Consider the following 25,737-nt stretch of genomic DNA (forward strand, 5'->3'; position numbering starts at 1 on the left):
GTGAGCACGTACGGAGGGGTTACATTTATCTGAGAGAGAGTGTGTCGGTGTCAACAAGATATACAGTAAATATCTCATAGCATAGGAAGACTTTTGAACATTTGCCGGTTGATCAACTTACAGAGTACGAAACGACAATCATAGAAATTGTGAAATTACTTCAAGTTGGTACAATGGCACAGAATGGTCCCATTAGCAAGATGCCCCCCGCGTTTAGCTCTAGAATGGAAAGAGGTTATTCAAACTTTATGAGTCTTCTACATTCAGAAATTTAGTTTGATGTTAGCACTTGAAGTGAACTTTATTATCTGCTATATACCACTTATTGCTGACACCTTTTGCGGCAATTATTACAATTGTTGATTTTACAGTGGCCTCTAATGGCTTAGTTATTTGCTCTTATTACAAGGTTCATTAGATCCATGCAATTCATTCATTATTACCAACTGGTTGAATCGGATAATACCCAGGGTAATGCTACATAACAATGCTATTGATTGTGAATGATTGAAATCTAATTGATTATTGCAAGAAACATTTTTTTTATGTTCTACAATGATGCTCTCTTATCTGTCTGAGTTTCAGCCCTGCGAACGTCCTTCTTTGAGTGAACACTTCAAGTTTCACAGTCAACCTTTCGTCTGATTTTGTCTATTACATTTGTGTAACCGTGCTACACAGATTTTAATTACGACAGCTTTCAGCTCTATCAAAATCTACGTTGATTAAAATGTCATGCTTAATTGCGAAAAAAATGATAAATTCCAAATTGTTTGACTCAAAGTTTCGCTACTCAATTCTGTTACAGACATAATAAACATACCGAAGCATCACCCTTTTACTCGGTGCTGCTGTGGCATATTTTATCATGTGAGGTGGGTGAAAGTTTGCCATTCACCTAACCTTTGACGATTCAATAAATTTGTGCTGAGATCTACAAGTAAAAATCGATTCCAAATGCTAAAGCTTACCGGGTTAGAGTGGATCAATTTGATATAACAGTTTGTAATAATAAGGTTAACATAAGATAACCGGAACAGCTTCGCTCTTTATAGTTTTTTCGAGAACGTCATCATTTATTTTCCCGCAATTACTGTTAGCCTAGCCTACCTAATAATAACAAACTGGGATACGATTTATTATCCAAATACACATAACTTTCATCAGCAAACAATGCTCGAAAAAATGTATTTGTTTTCGTCGAAGCTTGAGTATAATAACACACAACAGTTGAGCAGAGAGTGTACTCTTGAAGTGGCTCGAACCATTTGATTAATACGCACTGGTATAATTCACTTTTGCAGTCGTTAACGAGGGGCAATATTTCATCCTTTCGGAAATCATAAATACACGCAAAGGTTAAATCTTGTCAAATCATTTCACAGTAAGTGTACCACTATGGCAGAAAGTCTATATCTGTAGTATAATACATTACACATCCATTTTACCGACTCCCAGAGACTAATAAACAAGTAAATGAAACATTTTAAAGCACTTTTAAAGAAAATTACTTTTTGGTGTTTTTGTGCACGAGAACTGGAGCGTTTAACAACCATAAATATAAACCATCATCTAATGAATGATTAATGACAGAGAAAAACAAGAAAACAAAGGGCCGACTTTTTTTCGTAGATTATTATAATACGATAAAAATGAAACCCCTTTTTTATGATGGTATATTCCATAATATCCGTATAACTGCACTCTTCGTAACGAAAAAAAAATGAAAATAATATTTTCTGTGCTCAATTTTCCACCACTTTCACATAAAAATATAAAACTTTATCATTTTTGCTGTAAAAGTTTTAAACTTTAATTTAACCTGCGGCATTTTCGGTTAAGTGGTTCGTTTTGTTAAGATATATGTTGTAAAACGTAAGCTATATGTGTCAGCACACAGTCGAATTATAGAAGATAATTTCAAGAATTTCACTTTCATTCGGCTTCTTCTTTTCCCTTTTCCCCATTCTTACGGTCTGTTCCCTCGTCTTCCTACATAATTACATTACGCTTCCTTTCGGAAAGGATGTTCAATGTGACATCTTACACTCGATTTCTAAGCAGATAAAATTGAGGTAAAGAGAAACGCTTGTTTGATTAACAAAGTAGTTTGGATAAACTTTGTCCGAAAAGAAGTTCATTGTTCAAATTCAATATGGTGCAAAAGGGAACTTGAATGGAGACCCTATTCAAATAAAAGTTGATATAAAACTATATTCATTGAATAAACTACGAGACATATAAAGTAAATGATGGACAAACTTACGGTTGTGTATATAATTTCAAATTGAACTTTCTTCTTGAAAAGTTTCCAAGTTTCTTGGTATTCTGATCGAAAAGCTTTCTTATATGGTGAAACAAACTTTTACATTTCTATAGACTGCCGACGCAGCATATTGTTCTGTGGTACCCAATTAACCTTTTACTTTACAATTTATACATGATTTCCATAGCAAATGACAAGCGTTCTTTTTTTTATCGTGCACGCGTAGCATAATTGAGCAACAGTCAAGACAACCGAACGCTTATAACAGTAGATACATGTAGGCTTTCTTCAAGCATACACTGCTGTAAAAACATATCAACTACCATGTCACCCAGTTATTTGATCACATTGCCGATAAACTCTTATAGAGAGCAAGATAAACGTAAGCTCAAATATACCGCATTTGTGAAATATGTGTGTACACAACATAATACATATAGATGTACTTATTGGGTGATTTGTGGTATGATGGTTAAGCCAGTGTTATGGCTGAAGATAATAGAAAATTGTATTATGTTTGAGCATTTTAGATGTAAATCCTTTTACTCTATGCGATAATTTTACGCCTTCTGGCAAACAGATTTTATTTCACCTGTTGTTTGCGTTCCGTTCCAGGATATTCGCTCATGTTTTCCCACCAGCTAAACATAGCGTCAACGTTACACACATTCGCTTATGTATATATAACTTATTCCGCATTAGCGACAAATCTTAGCATCGAATCTAATTTGCAGGAAATTAATGTCATTGCAAACTCATCGATCAAAATTTCCGTCATTTTTTTCATGAATATTGTGAGCAGATTTTCGCGTTGTTCTCGTCCTATTTTTTTACTGTAACCTTAGTTGCCTCAAATCAGTACATCTAAAACGAAAGCGATGAACTGCTTCATTTATCTATGGAAAAAATGCCATCGTAAAAAGCGAACAAACAAATTGATTATGGATTAATGATGCATACAACTCGGTCATATACGATGAAAATACTGACAGCGCAAAAGCTTATTCTAAAAATATTGGCGTGTTATGTTATGTATACGATTCAGATCGAAAATAATTTTCTAAACGCTCGGTCGTAGTTTTAGTTGTATGAGAAACTAATTCATTAATTTGTAATCTCGAATGTAAATATTTAACGAGTTGATGAATTGCAATAGAATCAAAAGCGAACATTTGAGTACGTTAGAGCTTTTAATTTAATTTTTCCCCTTAAAGGAAAAGTCGTTTTGTCGACGATATTTTGTTCAGGTGAAAGCACATCAAAATAAAATTCTTGCAAATTATTCGCAGAAGCAAGCTTCCACTCAGATGACTTGATTCCTCCTTGTACAAACTCGTATCTTCCAAACGAGAACCTATAACATCTTTCAAACAGTGGATAATATCTTCTGTTCAATGATAATTTCCAAGGAAAAGTTTTATTAAAGGCACCAAGAAATCGTTTTGAGGCACTTTGTGTAAATAAAATATCGCATGGTTGAACCAACATCGGATTCGTTTTGCGGGCATGTAAAAGTAGCTACAGTTCGACTGAACAGAGTCACTTTGTTGGAGAAGAATTTATGTGCAACCGATAAAAGGAATTTCCAGGTTTTTATAAAAGACGGCGAGAAAGTCTTTTTGATGTTATTCATCTTCCGTAATCCGTTGAAATACTTGGATATGAATTTATCCCAAGCAAATTGTCTATCAGAAGATGTCAGCTTCTCCTGTGAGATTTTCCCTATAGCATTTAGCTTAATATATTGCTAGTTTTCTGGAGTTTAGACCCCGCGCCACCAAAAAATCAGTTTAATGAACAGATTGAAACAAAATCTTTTACTTCGTTAATTATGACGGGCATAAGACATAAGACCTTATTAGCCATAGTTCATCGCACATTTTCCACTGTCGTTAACAGATGAAATAAGAATCTGCAAAAAGGTAAAGTAATTTCGGTTTCAGGTTTTCAACGGAATGGAGTTCAAATTTCCATTATGATCTGAGTCAAAAATTTCCCGTTCACTCGTTCGAGGGTTTTTCTTTGTATCTCTTTCACCAAAAAAATGAGAGGAAAATTCAAGACAAGACTTTCTTTGTTCGCCAGAAAACTTAATTTATTTACGTCTTTGAACTAGGCATATGTACCTAAATTGAAACATTTTGTATTCTTCCATTGTCTCTGTGCACAAGTAAACAATATCCGTAGCTCTGACACTAAATTCCAGTTAATTATTTTGGTAGCAAAGGATGCAAAGCAATCAAATTATAAATTCTTTACCAGAGTTCATTCCATTGAAAATATAAATCAAATAGGAAGTCATGTATAGATTACTAACATAATGATTCAAACGGTGTCACGTATTCACGAATATGGGTTTAGCTTACACTAGACTCATTTTGGTCATATAATGGTAAATGATAAGGACTTTCAATTCATGGTGTTTTCCAATTCAATGCAGTTTCGATGTATATTATACGCCTAAATGTGCAGATAAATGATGCATAATTATGTTAAGTTAATGTGTTGGGTTGGGTATATGTTGTGCTATGTTACAAGTGCATATAATAAGTGTACATGACTTGGAATGCATGTTTGTACTCAATATTTAAATGATCAACTGCAGTCAGAGCAGCTAATTGAACAATCCATTGCTCTAAATGCACGTCTCTATGGATTCATTTCGCATAATATTTTAAGTGGCCATACACTCGTTTAGGGACATTTCGATGTGTATCCAAGATGTGAACGGAACCATATTGTGAATAATCTGGCAAATTGTAATCCAAATTCTCCATAAAGATGTCGAATTAAGTTTATGTTTGAATAAATTTCTTAAAAGGTTATCTACGTTTAATATTGTTTGAGCAAATGATGACGATCCCCATAATTCTAAGTTGGAATAAAGGAGGTAAAAGATAAATGTTGTACGTATAGAAGCTGGATTAGGCTTTTGTGGCTGGGAATGTAATAAAGCACAGAGCGGCTGGGAGAGTTGAATAGCATTTCAACATTTGGTCTATGTTATTGGATATAATCAATTCAATTTAATAAGCTCGGATCCAGTACATTTTTGAAATGTTCTCCTTTTGACCGATATCATGCCATCGGTCTGCTATACAACAGATAATACTATGAAGCATCAATTGTTTAGTTTACACGGGGGATCTGTTTTATTATGTTCCAGTATGAAAATTCCAATATAGATGCCATCTCGAGCAGAATTTAAATTGCTCAGAGTTGACCAAACTCAAATTTTAGTAGGGCACACCTTTTTATTGATGATGGGTAACGAAGTGCAAGACTAATGCCAATTTACAGATTACAAAGTTTTAATAACATGCCGAATCGTTAGAAAATAAATTGTGAAAGCTCCGCTAAATTTATTCGTGACAATAAATTTTTAAGTCAAAGCTTTGTGAACCGAAAATGTTTTGTCAAATCTAATTAATTGGACTTACATTAACTTTTAATTGTATAGCACTCCTTTGGCACTGTGTACGATGTTGAAAAGTAAGGAAAACAACGAATTAACTTCCCGAAACGATTTTTCATCTGTTGTCGACAACGGCGCGGCGGTGTTTTCTTACATCTAGTAGAATGTATGTTTAAAAAAATGAAGTATAAAACTTGTGATACTGAACATTTAAACAACAGAAGTAATAGATTATAACGAATTTATAGAGATAAACTGTGTTTTTTGTAAAAGTTTAATTACATTTTACGTTAACAATTAATTAAATTGAAATCCACTGCATATTTTCGTTACTGTCACTATACCGTTACTCCATCGTTACTATATCAAGAGGACCTCTTGCTGGTTACATTATTAGTGTAAAACTGCGGTGTATTTGTCGCAAAAAACACTGTCTAATAGTTGTGCAGTGGTAGAGAAGTTTTCCCCAATATTACAGTTATAAATTCATATTAAAGGCGGATACCATTTTCATGTGAACGAAAGAAAAACTTGGAATATTATCTTACTCAGTCGTTTTTATATTTAGAACGAAATGTTCAGAAACGGCAGGTATTTTGCGATAGAGTTTTAAAAATCTATTACTTCTTGTAAGGCTTATTTTGGAGAATTTTACAATTGCTAAAAGTTTCCTATGTGCAAAATAAGCACCAGCTGGTGTACAAACAAAAACAGTTTGTATTGTAAACAATTCAAAGACAACTTACACACAATGCATTTCTAAGTTAACGTCATCTATGCGCGCACATAACACGTATGAATGAAGTTAACACATTGTGAAGAATGTGTTTTGATTGTTTATCATACAATAAGTGTGTGTTAGTAGATCAGATGGTGCTCATTCTGCACATAGGAAACTTTTAACAATTGTAATTCTGAAAAATCCTGAAAAATTCTGAACAAAATTTCGAAAAATATTCTGAAATGTTTAAAATAAGCCGTGTCTTTTTCTGATCGTCTAGTGTTTGATGTAAAATCTGTTTCGTTTGTTTTTCATTTATTTTGCTTGAGCTCATCGCTTATTTTTGTTGACAAGAGATAATTATTTGTTTCTAAAAGTATCGTTTCGTAAAAGTATAGTGGGATCTTAAGACATCTCTGAGTTGATCATGAACACAGTGACACGATGGCACCCTAACTTTTTAGTGGCACCTCCACCAATTTGAGTTTTTTTTATATTTACCGAAACTTTTATATGGAAAATATTCACTGAACCGTTCAATTTTCGGTTTTCGTAGATATTTTAACCTGGTTAGGTAGCTTAGGTAGCTTACGAGACCCTTCTTCAAAATTGTTAACAATTTGTTCTATGAATTCAATCCGATAGACAAAATGGATCGATAATAAAATATCATCTATTTCCGACAGATATTCTCCGATTCTTTTTCCAAGATTTGACATTTTTTACGATGTAACAAACCAACTCTTTTAGTCAGATGCCTATCCAATGGACGCTTTCTGGACAGTCCATTAAGTACATTTTCTGATAAAAATCAATTTGACGAGTATCGCGTAGGGGTCCAGAATCGTATGGGAAAATAAAAGTTTCGAGAAAGTTGGCGAACCCCGGTGAAAACGAACCTATATGACCCACGGATAAAAAATGTATATGGGGCCGATGTGATCCGAGTTGATTTATGGGTCGCTCAAGGACGAAATATGTGAAAAACCACGAAAATGAGGGTTAAAGTAAAATTGAACGTAACTAACAGATGCTGAGGTCACTTCTTAAGGTGAGTTGGATTATTTCACTTCAGAATAATTCAAAGAGACCGATTTAATGATTTGTAAGTGCATTCGCATCTCCCAAGTCAGTCAAAGTTTCCCAATCTGTTCACCCAGTCTTTGGGTTCTTCCAAAACATTTATGGGATGTGCATCGGATATATTCATATCTAACGAGAGCTTATGGCATAAGCTTTCGTCGCAAAAAGAAATTTTTTCGAAAACAATTTTTTGAAGCTATATAGAAATCGATTTTGGTGCAAAAATGTCAGGGTCGTGAACTCAGACAATTTTCAAATGACTGTTACGTCAAGACACTTATTGTGAGTGGGCTCGTTAGAAAGCCACTGTCATTACCTCTACAACGACACCTAACACTTAATTTAAAGAGTGACTTCGCCTGACTTTGTATTACTTGGAAATTATCTGTCGATTTTTGTCTATATCAATATTGTAAGGTGTGCCCAGACGATATAAAAATTCCAAAAAATGAAAACAACGCATTTTTGTTGCTCTTGCATCTAATCTAAGTTGTATGGACCAAAAAAGTTTGATATTGTTGCTAAAAAAAAATTTCCATAGAAAGTAATGGAAAAAATGTATGGAAATCACAGCGTTTTTTTACATATTTCGTCCTCGAGCTACCCATAAACCAACTCGGATCGCATCGGCCCCATATACAATTTTTATCAGGAGGCCATAAAGGTTTGTTTTCCTCGGGGTCCGCCAACTTCCTCGACACTTTAATTTTTTGGACCCCCCAAGAGAGATGAGAGGTGAGAGATGATTTTTAAAAATTCACAATTTGCTTTTTGAGTTCATGCTAAATTTTTCCACAGTGGAGGTGGATGTTGTAACTCGCCATCGAAATTTATTTTCTGCAGAAGGTATTTGTGGAGGCTGAACACAAAAATTCTTAAAATAAGTTAAATTGAAGCATGTCAATAAAATTTCGTTCGCTCATTTAATGTTAAAAGTACAAGCTTAGGTCATGGGATTCTGTCACAGTCCGTTTGTGACCTGTTTTTGTGAATTAATTACTCCTTTTTATGATTCAATGTAACACTGCTGTAGATCGTATAATGCTTTACACTTCGGATGATTTTGCTTTTCTGAATTTATTATTTGAACCAATTTTCAAACAACTCATTTAACTAATTATTTATGCAATCAAAAACAGTTTTCATCAATAACGGCAAAAAGGGGCAAAACGTTTATATCCGTCCCGTACACATGGAATTACATCCAACCATCATTAAAAGTTAAGTTGAAGCTATAAAATTTTCTTCAATTCAATTAGGGTACCGTAGAAAAGTTTTTGTTCGAAGAAAGCGGTGTGGGTGTAAATACTAATCGAGTAACTAGAAAAAAGACACTCACACTCACCAAGAATAACAACAATGTTAAACTGGGGACGTTAAACAACATATTGACTAAAACACTGAATAAAGTTTTTAATTTTTCACGAAAATTACAATAAAAAATTTTTGTGAAACAAATTTTTATTCTTTCTCCTATCTTGCAAAAGTGACTCTCTGTCTCTATCTCTTACTCTACGAATTGCTTTATTTATCAAGAACCAGAGTAAACTAATTTCCATACAAATTATTTTTTAAGTTACTTCATTTGAGTTTAAAATTAGTTTTTCGCATATTGCTAAACAGCGAATTCAGTTGTTTCCAGCCAGGTACATACGTATATATACACAAACAGAAAAGACGCGTGTTATACATTTTATGAATTTTTTTTTTGTCATCTTCGTTTGCTATACTCTTCGGGATGTTAGCGCACGCTTTACTGTTTGCTATATAACCATTATTTATGAGTGATTTGGAAGACAATATTATTTTCAGAGGCGCTTGAAAATTTGATTCCGCCGCATGATACGAACATAAAATGTCAAATCGGTTTTTTTTTCCTCTTCGTGTTTTTGAGATTATTGAACAAAATATAACGGAATTGAGTGTGTTAAGATCTCGAGAACACGTTTCAAGTTGATAATGTCGAAATAATGTTTGTTGAGAATGAATAAGGATGCTAATCCGTCAGTTGTTGACATTAAACACTAATAACAAGATATATCAAAATAAATGCGAAAGATCAACACAAGATGAAGGGGATATTGAACCATAAGAGATTGTTGCATAGTGCAAGAGCTTTTCCTATATTAAGATACATTTCACCAAGGTATGATAAAAAGATAGTAGAAAAATAACCTTGAACTCTTATAAATTCTGTTACACAATCACTGGAGATACATTAGTCTTGTAGCATTCCCCAACGAAACACTAAGCTTAACGATAATTAATGTTCATATAGAATGGGCTATTTCCTTCAAATAACTCAATCTTCCATTTCATGGCCCGATGATCTTAACACTTAGTCAAGTATATTCAGTAAATGACCCCAGGCAACTCTATGCTCATACACAATTTACTTTATTATGCTTCTCGGGTCGACGATACACCAAAACTTGTTCTTATACATCGATTATGGTCTCGCATATCACCCGACAACATCACTTTTAGCTTCTGCTTTCGGTATTAATGGGTCGACATGCATTTTTAATGTTTGACATTAGTAAGTTAATTTGCTAAAAAAAGAAGGGAAAATCGATTCAAACAACGTCTTTCACATTGACTACAATTGAATTATCTCGGTGAAAATTTCATTTACGATTTTAATACAAAATTACTTCTGTCGTAATTAAGCGATAATGTTACAGAAAATTATAACAATTACAGCAAAAACAGCTCAATCCATTTAGCATACACAATTTAATTATATGTACCAACCAAAAAACGTAAACAGTTCAACCGTTCAACTCGATGATATGAAATTTAATTTCAGAAATGTGAAGTACAATCGAATTAAATTTCATTTCATTTTACCTGAACGAACATGGATATATATACGTTGTACATGTTACACGGTGGTACAACGTCGCTTTCTTGCGTATAAAGCATTTCTTAATATTTCCCGTATTAAATTCCAAAATCGGATATTTTTTAAGTTTCGAAAACTTTACCAAATTGAGCTATTCACTGCTTATCGCATCGTTATATGAAGCTCATACGAAAAACATTATATGAGAGAGAAATTAAATTGATACACAGCAACTGTTTCGGCAGTTTTTCACCCTTCTTATTTCCTGTTTCTTATTTCCCTCTTGTACACACATTACCTGCGCTAATAACAATAATTTAAAGAAAAAAGAAAAACCAGGTAAATTTCGGCTACAGTACCTTTTATAGTCGAGTGTATGTTCATACAAATAAATATTCCAACACATGGCATTGAATTCTTCTATATAAATGTAACATAAATTATGCATTTAATGGCTAATCTTGATAATATAAATAATAAATTTTAGATTAGAAAAGGGATAGCATTTTCGTTTTTGCTAGTCAAGCGAAAGTAAACGTTAGATTCGCCTTTCGCTATACTTCTAATATGAATCCAGATATATCCCGGATCGACGCGTTCTCGACAAAATATAATAAATTTTTATTTAAAAAAATAAAACCAGAAGCCTTCCAATATTGTGGAAACCGTATGTTGTTTCTCTCACAGCATATATACATGTAGCCGCCATATGAAAAACTTTTCCACTTGTTTTCTTATCCTCACATAATACACAACATTTGATACTTTATAGCCCCACAGATGCGTCCGACAATTTTACAAAATTATATTTCCAATGGGAAATCGGCTGAAGGAAGAAAAAAAAAATGAAAATATTGCTGTATGTAACGGTGCGGACTATAAAGAGCTTTAAATTGAGGGTATCCATAGAACAACAAACACATTATACACACACATACACCTATGCGCTAAGCTTTTATTTACCGTTCTGGTTTTATACGGTGTCGCTATTGTAATGTAACGAGAAATTTATGCTTGAAATAATATGCGAATGTGAATTACGAAAAATGGCAATTAATTTACTTGAATTTGCTTAATTTTTTTTTTCTCTCGCATTCCTTGTTGGACTTTATGTACCGAGTAGCGCATAAAATATGCTAGGAAATATTAAAATTGTTGAACGCAAAATTTATATGTGTGGATTTGGTAGTATCAAAAAAGAGTGTGTTTCTGCTGCACTGGAATAGGGTGGAATAATTGCATATTTCATAAATTAATTGGTATGTTCAAAGGAAAGAAAACCGAGGATTTCGAGAGGATCACCGATTAAGAGTACTTACTCAACTAACACACTAGTCAAACACTTAAATTGAATTGAATTCACTAACAAATTTGTTTGTTATTACATTAGCATGCTCCAGGAGAGAGATTACGGCGTCAGTTCTCTTTTCTCAATTCTATATCAACTCTACCGATAGAGAAAAATTCATTATTTCACTGAAAGATGTCCGCAATAAACCCAATGTCAACAGAATAATCTCTAGTCTCTCACTCTAGTCTCTACCTGAAAGAGCATACACATTATCGATTTAAATCAAAACATTGGATATTAAATTGTTTCTGGGCAATTAAGAAATAGTTGCTTTCGCAGCAAGTGACGAAAAGTAGGATCTTCCGTTGCCTTTATTGCGAAAAAGGTTCTATACACCTCGACGATAAATGATTTTTTAGGCACACGATGTGTATTGTCACACTCGAACTGCGGTCCCGAGTGACAATCTTCACATCTAGTGCCTAAAAAACATTTGTCACTCGGTTGTATAAATAACTATTTCGTGTGACATTGATATTGCTTTAAAAAAGAGCGCAGCACGGCAACTATATTACAAAAAAGTCAGTGTCACATTTGTCAAAATAAGATGGTATTTTGACTGCGGTCTCGAGTGACAATCTACACATCTAGTGCCTAAAAAAGCATTTATCACTCCGTTGTATAAATAACTATTTCGTGTGACATTGATATCGCTTTAAAAAAGAGCGCATCACGGCAACTCTATTACAAAAAAAGTCAGTGTCACATTTGTCAAAATAAGATTGTATTTTGACTGCATCAAAACGAAGTTTGGTTGCTAGAGAGGCTATTGGATCACTTGATCAATACACAGCATATTGCTGATTGGAATAAAAATCATATTTTTAAATGTGTGTGTGACAGTAAAAAAAGACTCTTAATGTCAAAGGGTGGTGTTAGTGGTGTGTGGTATAATTTTTCAATGAATGTCGGGTCATAATTCCTCTGTGTAGTCTACTTAAAAATGTAAGAGTTGTAATGGATATGATTTTAATCAATAAGACTGAAAACACTACGAACAAGCAAAATGAATGTAAATTTATCTCCAATGCTTACAACAACGTTCTAAACATAAACAAACGAGTACAACAATCAATTTAAAAAATTCTTCAAACGAAATTTGGGACTACTTTGGTGTATAATCAAAAAAATGTATTGCAAATGTATTATCTTATTTTATTGACTTTCACGACGTTAAGTTCTAACATTTTGCAACGAAGACCACTGTGTGCAATTGCTTTAGATTGTGGTGAACAAAAATATTCAACTCGTGCGAAGAAACTACATGACAAATATTCTGAGATTTCTCTGTTCTTCTCACTCACTCGTTAAATATTTCATTGTTTCGACCCCTGAAGCTATACGCTTAACGACCGTGTCAAACTTTCACCTCTTTTTTGTCGGACTAGAGTGCAACTCATTTGCGATCGATCGATATGGACAAATACAGTAAAATGAAAGTTGAAGAATTAAGATCAGCACTACGTAAACTTAAATTAATTGATCGTCTACGTTCACATCCGAGTAAGTAGAAAAAATTGAGTGTCTTTTTCATTGTTGCGTTAAAAAAATTGTGTTTTCGTTAACAATTCAGCGAACAATGGACAATAAATGTGCGACTCTTTTGTTAATTTTTTTATTCTTTCCAGAAACGAGCGCTGGAGAAGATGCCGTAGCAACATCAGATCCAGTACCAGTAACAGAACCAAGTGGATTCGAATGGTTGAAATATAATTTGGAAATGGAAAAATTAAGATTAGAAGCAATGAAAAAAAGTCGAAATGGAGAAATTTTGAGATTAATTATAATTCTGGTTTTTGTTTTTTTGGTTTTTATTTTGTTTAAAACTTCGAATTCGAGTGAAAAACCTTCATATCTTCTCAATTAAAGAATTGTAATATCTACAGAAAAGTATTTAATTTTATAAAGTTGAAAAAATTCTTCGTCTGGACAGTGAATTTAAAGTTTGAAAAAAGCGCTTGAAAGAAACCACCAACAACCAATTTAAATCGATACGTAAATAACTAATGTATTGGCTTATGTATTTGATGTTTATATGCGAATCGCAAAGCCTTCTTTATATCGAGGTTTGCGGTCAGATAAAGTGTGCTTTTTAAGCGAGAAATATATAAAAAATCTTAAGATTCTAATTTAATTTGAACACTCTGTAATGTAACGAGAAATTATTTGCTTCAAATAAGTAATATGCGAATTACGAAAAATGGCAATTATTTTACTTGAATTTGCTTAATTTTTTTTCTCTACCATTCCTTGTTGGACTTTATGTTCCGAGTAGCGCATAAAATATGCTAGGAAATGTTAAAATTGTTGAAAGCAAAATTTATATGTGTGGATTTGGTAGTATCAAAAAAGAGTGTGTTGCTGCTGCACTGGAGTGGGGTGAAATTATTGCATATTTCATAAATTAATTGTTATGTACAAACGAAAGAAAACCGAGGATTTCTAGAAGAACACCGCTTAACACACAATGAATCTGCTAGACTAATACTATTTTGTTATACTCGGCTTTGCGAACAATTATTATTTTTCCCCGGGAAGAATGTATTTAGGGGCTACACCATAATCAAATTTGCCATTTCTTTTCTAGTTATTTGGGTCAATTTATTCAGTTCAGATATTTTTTGAAATAATAATAATATTTCCAGAGAGGAAACTGCATGTAATTAAAGTGTGCTTGCTATACACAAACATATACCACACCACATCCAATTCGTACACTTTGCATGAGGTAATTTTTGTTTAACGCGCTAGTGGATTTTTATAAGAGCACTTACTATACTAGCACACTAGTCAAACATTTGAATTGAATTGAATTCACTAACAAATTAGTTTGTTATTACATTAGCATGCTCCAGAATCTTTTATTACATTAACTTATGACCACTTTAGATTTGAATCAGAAAGGCAAAAACGTTTGAAACACCTTACTGTTAAATTAAGAGTATATCCGGGCGTTTACGGGAAAAAACAGAAAACGTTCTCTAAAGCCTTTTATTTCCGTTTACAACTTTTAAAGTCTCTTTGCCTTGTTATAGCAAATAAAGAAACTAACTGTACATCTAGTACAAAGCAAAAGAAAATGCTTTGGTGGAATAAAAAAAAAAGAATTTTTCCGTTTTATCAAGCAGCTCTGCACTCTGCCATACTTAACATTAAAACGAGAAACAAGCATTGCAAACCGTATAACCGCATTTTTCTGTTTACTTCGCGTAAACTTAGGTACAATTCACTGTTCAACAACAGTTACATCCTCACTTGCAAGTTGTTGTTGTTTTGACGAGTGTGAGGTTTGTAGCGAATCAACCAAAAGCGAGTGGATTAATTTTACACAAAGCCAAACCAATGCTAAGCACAGAGACATTTACAGCGACCACTGTTGAGCACGACGCGAGCGTAGTTTTTTGAAGCAATAGAATGAGATGAAAATGATTTGATTCAGTCCCATAAATTACATGTCGTCAAAATCAGAACAAGAACAAGATAAATGTAGTTGATCAGTCAATTTGGTAGTGGAATTTTGTTTGAAAATTTCTCGGTACCTAATGAAGCAATTAAGTAAGTAAGCAATTACTTACTACGTCTTGCCATGCTAGAGGAACGAAAAAGCTTTTTCACTGTCATGGACAGTACAGTAAATTGCAATTTATTACCCCCTAGCACGTAAAGAAGAAGAAGAAGAAAAAAACGCAATCTACGCAACGTTTTTCTGTGGTGCTTCAAGATCGAGAGAGAGAACGTTTATTGTATGTATGTCGATATGGTTTCGTGATGAAGACGGTCGAATTGAATTGATTTTTTCCCATTATTAGTGGTTTCTGGGAGCTCGTTTCGCCTCATATAACATAAATTGTAATACAGACATGGTACTTATATAAAATCAAATTCATCGACATGGCTGTAAAAGACATGGAAATGTGGAGAAGTAACATTTCATTTCATTTAAACTTAAAGTATTACATTCGAACCGAACGTCAATTTCACATTCTATAATTCCATTTAAATACTTTTCGATCCTATTTTCTAACTTTGTTAGTTCAATAAAAGGATTTCGAGAAGGGACGCTACACAATTGCATGTTGAATCCATAAGTTAAACACTCTGTTACGTGTACTCTGTGTATTATACCTGTCGGAAAACTAGTAACGAATTTCTGTGATGAAAATTTCGCTATGCACCTGGAGTCAATCGTATTTATTGACGGTAGTATAACACAGAGAAATGAACATTTCGCCATTCATTGGAAATCGTTTCACGTAAATGTAGCAACATAAGTCCAAATGAAATCGACTTATATATCGAAATTCATGTGACGACGACGATGCTTCTGATGAAAAACGTCTAACGACGTACAGAAGGTATTCATTAGTCATGGGTTGGAGCATGGAGGAGAGCAACTTTAATTTAATTCCGATTTCTTTCATTTTCATGTTTGAAAGTAATTTTTTCATGGTGTGAATTAATATTTGAGCTATTTTTTGTCGTCTCTCATTCGGTATGATAAAACTTTTTGCTGTGAAGCTCGAGTTGAAACATATTTTTTACTTAAATTTAATTTTCCTCTCTCGCTTTGATTTTATTTCAGTTTTTTTTTTTTCGTCAAAGAGATGTCTGCTCTAATTATACCGTGCGATTAGGATCTCAAGTGAAAGTAAAACGATTTAAGGAATAAAAACATTAATCCGATCTGATTAGTAATAAAAAGTATGGTTTACACAAAACTATTTTATGATTTATTTTTATACCTCGAAGTTACGAGCTTAGTAGGATATTTTATATTTCATTTTGCTATTTAGGTCTAAGCTATGAGGATTGAAAATTGAATTTCTGTTGTAGGGGATGGTTTTTTTTTACCGTCGTTGTTGCTACAAATGCAACATAGTTTTTACTATCTCAACAATATTCTAAAAGTAACATTTTATGGAGAGAACATGATTCCGGTAAGTATATTTGTGTATAGAACGGAAGGACTATCTGCAAAGAAAATTGTGATCATATTATACGGGTGTGTATGTACCCAAGCCGTAGTATACAGTAAGCATATGGAATGAGAAATGGGTTGATGATTCTTTTTTTTACGAGATATAAAACAGCATCAACTTCAGCTAAAAAACATAAATGCTTAGAAAATTTCGTTACAAATTTATTACCCCGTTGCTATCTATGCGAAATGTTTATTTTGCTCCAGTCCTTTTGGGGTGTATGTTTTTTTTTGATAAATGATTTTGTACATTTGAGGAAAGGAAAGGTTTTTTTTTTAAAGCATGAAAATAGCGTATGAAAGCAAAATTGATGAGGAAAATTAAGTAAAAAAAATAATATTAGACATAGAAAACAATTTAATTTTATTTACAATAATTTTAGCGAGATTAAATTTTAAATTCTATTTTATGGGCGCTTTTTTTTGTTCCTCGGGAGAGAAATAAAAGTGACTATAAATGGTTTTTTATGAGGGGAGGTTACCTTTGGAAATGTTCATAAATTACATCATCATACACTAATTGCATTAGTTATAATAAAAGGTTTGTTGGTTATTGTGATTTTACTTTGGACAATGGCTAAATGACCGGTCATAAACTACAATTATTGTGGTACAAAAGGCTATACGATGAACTCTGTAACGAGAAGCATAAAAATGAACATCAAATGTGAATTTAAACGATGAACTTCATTTGTCTGTACCAACTAATTAAATATGGATGGAAAATACAATTGGACTAGAATTGCATAGATTGTATAGATGACATAGACAAAGGATTGTCATTCTCTTCCTGTCTAAAACTCTCTTCTTCATAAACCTTCTTGTGATTACATACTGCAATTCGTATGTTTAAACAAATGAAGTATAATATGTGTGTATCAAACAGTAGAAATTAGTTTAAAAAAACAATGAATTCCTCTAGATAACGTCTTCTGATAAGCTTGACAGATAAAAAAAAAAAACAAAAGAAAATTAGAATTAGGACAATCTCGCGTAGTATGTGTAGACAGTTGGAACAATCTTCTTAAAATATCTTGACGCATATTACCGTTTCGATTGGTCATTAAAAAAAGTCGTCAAAAAAAAAATTGAAAGCACTATACATCGTAGACATCATGTTAACACCATATGTTGTCAACAGCGACTACCATAATAAGTGATTAGCTTTTGTTTACATAGCTTAATAAAGCATAATTCTTCTTAATAGTTCATGAAAATATCTATGAAGAGAATAGATTTGATAATGATTCTAGTCATATGCCTGCCCCCCATTTGTGAAAATTTAAAGGCAAAAGAGAATTTTAAATCATTCTTAAATTTATCAACAATTGTAAAGTTTACGATGATTAAATCTTACGCCGCCAGAAGTAGTTTGACAATATGATTTGTAAAAGTCTCAAATGGTAACTTAACTAGCTATTTTGCTAGCTAATCAATTGAACTGGGTTTTGCGCATTAGATGTGAGTTTGGTGATACGAGCGAAGCGAGTTCGGCAACATGCCGTGTAGTGTGCGCAAAATCTGTGTTAGCAGAAAGATGATTTTATGAACTGCTAGTGGAAATTTTCATAATTTTCATTCAACTAACCGCTCCTGCCTGGTTCATTTTACTCCGTCATGCGGTTACTAACTAGATTGCTGAGCACTATGAATATATTCGACGTGCAGTAGATAAACAATGTTCTTTTTGTTAGTCTTAATGTAAAGAGTGTTTGCTATTTTAAATCAGAAAAATTAACTTTTAGAGACATAAGATCATTGCTGTGGATCAACAAACTTAGATGTCTGTCACTTACTAAATTCTTTCTACAAAGATTGCCGATAAAACTTCTGTCGTTTTACATCTTATTATAGTACGTAAATACGTAAGTTCAACTCACCTAGTGCATTACTTCTTTGTGTAGTTGTCGTTAATTGAGTTCTGTCGTGGCAAGTTGTTCTGAAAAATATTCACGAAAAAGTCAACAACGATACAGAAATAATGAGATGCAGTAAAAACATTTTTAAACAAACGAACATTTTCGCTGGATGGAGGTTCTGGGAAGTACAAATGAACTTAAAGCAAATAAATAAGAGAAAAACCAAAGTTAAAATAGAATATAAATTTGAATATACATATACGAACGAAACGCTCCGGCAAACTAGATTTCGAATTCATTATTTCAACTTTTAAGTTTTTGTGTTTGAGTTCGGAGAAGAAGTTACTAATTTATCACTGAAAGTCATTTAGCGAGAGATATACTTGTGGAAAATGCAAACTATATACGGTTTTAAATGGGTATGGGTCGCCAAAGGCAACTCCCAACAGAAAACAGTTCACATTTAATGGTTTTCTGATATTTTTTATCGATTTTTTTACTGTGAATTACGAGGAGCATGTACTACATTTAATGCTTATAAAGTGGTGGAATAAACCATCCCATAAACAACTACTTAAGGATGCTATCAAGAAAATAAATTCCATCATATCGGGTAAGCTGGATGCTATTTTACTGATATGAAACGAAAAGCTTATCTCCCATTACGCATATTATATGTGTGTGATAACCACCAATGCAATTTGATAATTATATTATTTGACTCGCTATATATACGAACAGCGCTGACTGACAAATAGCTTCGTTCGTTGAAAAGAAAACTTTTTCAATATAAAAAATGAGGAGGAAACTTTTTTTTCTTTCCGTCAAAACTTATTTTGAGCATGAAATGCAAATTTGTTAATGTCGACAATGTCTAAGTTCGGATGGGGAAAAATCAAACAAACGTTTTTTTGTTCGCCATTGTCGCCATAAGAACTCCGGGAAGCATTTCCATTCCGTTAGAATGGTAGGCGAAAAATTATTCTATGAGCAGACGTAGAAATTAGATTCAAGGAGCAAAACAAATGGAAAACGTATTTAGAATATTGATTTAAAAAAATTATAATTTGTAGTTCTACAGTATCCGTGGCATCCGTTAGATCCAATAGTATTAATTTGATTCTGAAAATACCCGACCAAAAATTTTCAATTTAAAATATTCTGATTCTACCATTATAACATTCTCAGTATTTTATGCGGAATGCTTTCAAAACACAAAAGCAATACATTGATTCCGAAAATTCAACAAACTCAACAGATTGCAAATGCCAAAATTTGTTAGTTTCATCTTTATTATAATCTGAATTTTAGATGTGAACATCTATATGAACATTCTGCATCAGTCATTCCTTAAAACTGTTTTTCCTGTAAATGTCTATAACGGTGACGATGGAAGGATATAATGGTTTCCTGTTTATGTTCCCCGTTCCATTGAACAATTTCGCTATTATGTATCCAGCTATCAATGAATTTTCGGTTATATTTAAATTGAATGCTCCTAAAAATACACCTCGTTGGGTATTTTCAATGTAAAATTTCAATTCCAAATTGAATTTCGTTTTGGATTGGTTTGACACCGTGGACTTTAAAAACATTTTCCATCGGGTTTTAGTTATTACTTTCAAATTTTATTACTTTTCGGATGAAGTATTTGCAAAGTTTATGGGATTGTTGCCTTCGAACAAATAACGATTCTGATAAATAAATTAAACGAACCGAGGCGACGACGGGTTAAAAGACATATTCTCTTTATACCGAAAACAAACAGAGTAAATGCACATATTACGTTCGAGCTAAAAAAAGATGAAACGAGGAAAAAAATGGAATTTGCATTTTTAATGACAAAAGCACTTAAACTTAGTCATAACATTATAGTATTAGATACAATGAATCTTCCTGTAATGTATGGCATTGTTGCAGACGAATCGTGAACCATATTTATATTGTACATTTTTTAGTAGCGACATGGTTAAAGGGCCGTTAACCTAGGACGTTAAAGTTAAAATTGTTTGTTTAATAATAAATTTTATGGTTTGTAACATTATAACGCGCGTGTAGTAAACGAATTATGTGAGAAAAGCGTGTACACAGAAGCGAAAACGTATAAGGACTATAAAAGCCACTTATAACAATCAGAAAATACTTTATGTGGTGTTTCCGTTTTCTTATTAAATTTCAGGTATACAAACAATAAATCTCATGATGGTTGTTTCCAAAACACATAAACGAGCGTAATACGTCATAAAGGAGAATGGAAAAAAAAATTGGGAATGATAAATTACGACTGTAATATAACAACATAAATTTAATAGAAAAAAATATCCCGATCTTAAATCTTTATATCTCTGTATTATACACACACAGACAGCCTACACATTTATGATATTAAATTATACGAGGACATGAATCTGCAAAAGTTAACATTAATTCGGTCCGAATACAAAAATAACAACGGAAAACCAACAACAACAACAATAATAATAACAACATCAAAAACTAATTTCATATGCATACCTTGCCTCGAGGATATTCTGCCGAGGGTAGTTATCTTCACACCTAAGTGCACCCACAAAGAGACACTTTACAAATACGAAATTTTTTGTTCTCAAAGGGCAAAACTCATTTTTCAGTAGAGCAAAGACGAAGAAGAAGAATGAAAAAAATTACCGAACTTTATACCATAATCGAATTCTTCAAATAGAAAAACATATTTTTCTCTTGTTGTTTGTTATCACAATACGGTCTATTTTTCGTACACCAGATATTTCTTACAGTATTTTCGTTCGCATAAAAGATCTCTCTAGCAAAGAGCTATGTGTGTTGTGTGACACATTGATGGAAACATTTATTTCCACAAATTTTTATCTTAATCGAATTTGTGATCTTCTCGTACTTTTTTTTTCTCGTTCGTTCGTCTCTGTATATAGATATGTTTTGCTCGCTGGCTGGTACCATAAAGCACCGTAAATTCCATATACACAATCAAGATTTTTCCATTTGTATTTATGGCTGTGAGTAATATGCTTTTTTATTTTGATCGAACAATGAAATATTCATCACAGCACCGTCAAACAAATGAACAGAAAAAAAAACGTAAAAAAGCACATGAGAACGAACAGGAAAAACAAAATCCTTTTTTTTGCAATATTTAAGGTGTGTGAGTGATGGTGGTGTATATGAAATAATACGGTCAATTGGTAGAGATTTGATGTACAATTTCCCTTTTGATTTTTATTTTCTATATTTTCGTTTACCAGAATCTGATATCTTTTACATGAAACTCCACTGTTGTCTGTCTCTCAGTTAAGCACAAAATTAAATTTCTAACATGAAAATGGTTTTCACTTCACAGAACAAGCTTTGAACCCACGGAGCGGCCAGCACAAACTGAAAGAAATTTTCACCGAACGTGCATATGAATGTGGTATGCGAAAGCAGTGTGTGTATTTATGTGTGTGCAGGAAAAAAATACAGAAATATTCCATTGATAAAATGGAGAAAATCCTGGAGTTGTAGCTCTTCAGATGATTGCGAACCAGATGAAATTATATGTATTGGTGATTCGGAAGGAGAATGGATGATGGCGCAGGTACCAAAGAGAAAATTTACATTTTGTGGGAATGCGCAGTGGAGCCCAATTTGAAGTTGTTCGGTTCGCATATTTTATTATATTTATAACAATATGAAGCATCTAACGTTTGTCGGATTTTTGTAAGAAAATCTGAGTGTATAATAAAATGAAAAGAAAACCTCATCATAAGTATATTGAAGGTATAACCAGTCAATATTAAGCAAAGGGCCCTCAACAGTTTCGAAAAATTGAGCTATTGTATTGTTCATTGTATTCTCTGATCGTTATTTATTTGAGTCATTCAAATTTTGATTTTCTATCATAGAAAAAGACGAAAAAGATTAATTTTCAATTTTTTTTTTTTTAGAAAGCTTTAGGAGTATCGGTTGTATACTTGCAATATCTTATAAAATTTTGGGGGGTGACATGCAGACATACTTATGCATTTAGTCAACTACCATACACTACACAGGTACCCTGACAATTTGGAAATATTTTCAATAAATTTCAACAAACATTGTCTCTAAACTTAAATCTCTGGAAGAGTGATACAGAAGAACGTATTTTTCTGCCAAATTTATCATAGGTTACGAGTTGTGATTCCTTTTTACGTATTTCAGCGATGTAAACTTTGCATAAATTCGCTTCGCCCAAGTCTGTATTTACGTTGTTTTAGCAAGTCAAATACTGTGAATGCTTTCATATATTTATTTTAACTATTCCACATACATCCCTGCCTTCAGGTCGGGATGAGACATCCCCACTCGTCAAGAGAAAAATTTGGAAGCTCACGCGTAATAAAAAGAACTGAACGGCGTATCACGTTATAATAATTCAATCTGCTACTTCTATTGTTTTAAGTATTGTACATTGTATGATGAACCATCTTTAACTTCAATATCTGCAACATAAATTTTGCAATATAATAGAACACTACCCTGGCTCATCGCTTGGTCTCATCGTCGCTGCAGATAACAGATGACTAGTCGTTTCTAGCAAACGAATGTCTGCATACATCGCAAGTCTATTTTATCGAGAATTACAACAACAAACTGAAACTTCGCAAACCCTGAGGGAAATGTACTCATATTTTCGCAAACCCATGAAGTGATATGTGCCTATAATGTGTAATCATGCAATGTAATTTCTGTGGACCCAGAAATTGTACGGAAAATAGCGTTGCCTGAAGTTTATTTCTGAGAAAATGTTTGCGCTTTCATGTTCAGCGACCACCACTTCAGCGATATTGTTCATAAATTTACATATTCAAATATTGTTTAGCGTCGTGTACGTCTTCTATACAAAAGTACCAACCACATTCTCTTACAGAAGAATATAGGCTGTAGGAGGATATTTAATACTATACAAGGATAGAGCTCACACTGTGTCAAAATAGTCGATTAAAACGTTCCTTCCGACGGAAAGGTTTGCTGTGTAGTGTCGTGAAGGTCATATAAATCACTTGAAATTGTACCAAAAGATTTCCTTTTCTATGCGAAACAAAATCGGGCTGAGACACTTTGCTCATGAATTTTCGGGGCGACAAAATGTTCATGGTATTTAATGCCGATGATGCTTGAAGCGTTAATAAAGAATGTAATCCTTGCCTGAATTCTTCTGTAACAATTCTGCGAGTTTTTATTAAATAATTTCCCATAAAAAATCTCAATTAATTAAGATGATGGATCACGTGTTTGGGATGGATTCTCTTGAATTGCTGTGGCATCATTTTCCTGTAGCAAGAGTTTCCCGATAATAAAATGATGATGCAATTTACGTAAGGTAACGTTTGTTGTTTGTTGGTAAATTTAGAATTGATTCGGTAAAATATTTTGAGGTCACATTAAAGTATGTTGATAAAATTCAATTTTGTTATTTGCGAATCTCAGCAAGTTTACTGCAAATTGTGTTCGTTCTCTTCCCCTCGAAAATACACATGAAAGATTCACCATTTCACAAAAATGCAAAAATAACAAACCCATTTGACGAAACGTTTTATCGATGGACTATTATATTAAACAAACAATGTAACCGATTTAAAAAAAAAACAAACAAAAGTTCAATTGTGTATTCGAAAACATTTGGCTCTGGATTCAACGATCGATACGAACGATTTTCAAGGAAGATCTTAAACAACCCATCCCTTATAGCGAGCCGATTTCGTTTTTTTTTTATTAAAATTTAAATGTAACTCTGTACCTTAGATGCCAATATCCTTGCGGCAGTAGTGCCAGTGACTCATATCAGTAAAACATACGACACATTGTGCTCCATACCACTTCACTAAAAGCAAAACACCAGCTCGTACGTATAGAATGAGATGTAGACAATAATAAATTTATTATACCTTGTGGTATGTGGCATGAAGGAAAATAGAATTATGCCAGGGAAAACTTTTATTATTCAGATAGATCGGAGTAATTGGATTTCCACATTTTCTTTTCTATGTTATTGTCTTTTGTGTCTTTGGATGTAAGTTACATCGCAAAACTTTTATTTTCATGACTCCTTTCACTCATTTGTAACATTTTATGGATCTGCGGAATTGTACATTTAGAGGAAAAGTTTCTATTATTTACATTATAACGTAACTCGCACAAGCGAGCATCACAGCGATAAGACTTGAATTTTCATGATCATACTATCACGCACTCGCACAATCGTGACAAAGGTATTTCTAATTAAAAAATTAGTAAAATTGTAATTTAAAAATAGAAGCAACGTAAGTAATGAAATGAGTGCGATGATTGATTGTAATTTCTGGTGCGTTGAAGGGATTATATCCAGGTGCCCCATATATTAAGCCAATGGCAATCTGCTGGAGTGGTGTCACTGTGTATAATATGGAAAAATAAAAGTTAAGTACACACAGAAACCGCACCTTTCAAAAACGTGAACGTGACTTTCGTTTGGTTTTAAATCTCATTTAGCTTATTTCCAGATGGTGGTGACTTGCCTTGTGAGATAATGTTTTGGGTTTTGGACTCATTAAACATGTTCCCATGTTCAATATATTGTGTCCCCGTTGTTGTTGTTATCATCGCCTCTCGGTTTTACGATACAAAATGACGGTACGATGTCATTATGGGGAATAAAATATATATCAAATGCTCATCGGTTCACATAACGCAAAGGATTATAACGTGTTTCGAGTAAAATTTTGTATTTCCCTAGATTTCACAGACATAATAGCTCTTCAATTGAAAAATGAGGAAATCTAAAGGATATTTGTTATTGTGCGGGCGCTTTGACTTTTCACAAAGAAGAATGGAAGAATGGGTATTCGCTGTGATGATCTATGATGAATGGTGTAACTGACTGATTATATTTGACCTTTTTTTGTTCAGTGCTATATACAAATTTCGTCTCTGTTATTTCGGACATTTGTACGTATTTTATGTGAATTCTTCGCTTTACCGTTATGAATACCGTTTATGCATACCGTTATACAGACATTAATATATTACATTGCTCGTTGTGTGTGAGGGGGCGGTGCAGAAACTGAGGTAAGTGTATTTTCGATGAATCCCTCCGATGATATATCTTGATTATTTTAATAGCTACCTATTAGTTTTTCTTTTTATCATTTTGCCTATCTATACGTATATATTGGGGTAAATTTTCAACTTAAAAGTTTTCGAATTTCAT

The 25,737-nt window shown here is 33.1% G+C and overlaps 1 protein-coding gene across 1 annotated transcript in view; it reads right to left on the reverse strand.

The window, feature by feature from the left end:
• The window catches only part of LOC119066354, a 50,969-nt gene extending 29,083 nt beyond the window's left edge, over positions 1-21,886 (reverse strand). Inside the window, exons 1-2 of the mRNA XM_037168772.1 lie at positions 21,033-21,886; positions 18,540-18,598 (exon numbers count right to left, since the gene is read on the reverse strand). The gene's annotated coding sequence lies outside the window, so the exon portion shown is untranslated. The remainder of the gene's footprint in view (positions 1-18,539; positions 18,599-21,032) is intronic.
• Positions 21,887-25,737: the final 3,851 nt, after the last annotated feature.

Source organism: Bradysia coprophila, chromosome IV (assembly GCF_014529535.1).
Source record: "Bradysia coprophila strain Holo2 chromosome IV, BU_Bcop_v1, whole genome shotgun sequence".
Taxonomy (NCBI): domain Eukaryota; kingdom Metazoa; phylum Arthropoda; class Insecta; order Diptera; family Sciaridae; genus Bradysia; species Bradysia coprophila.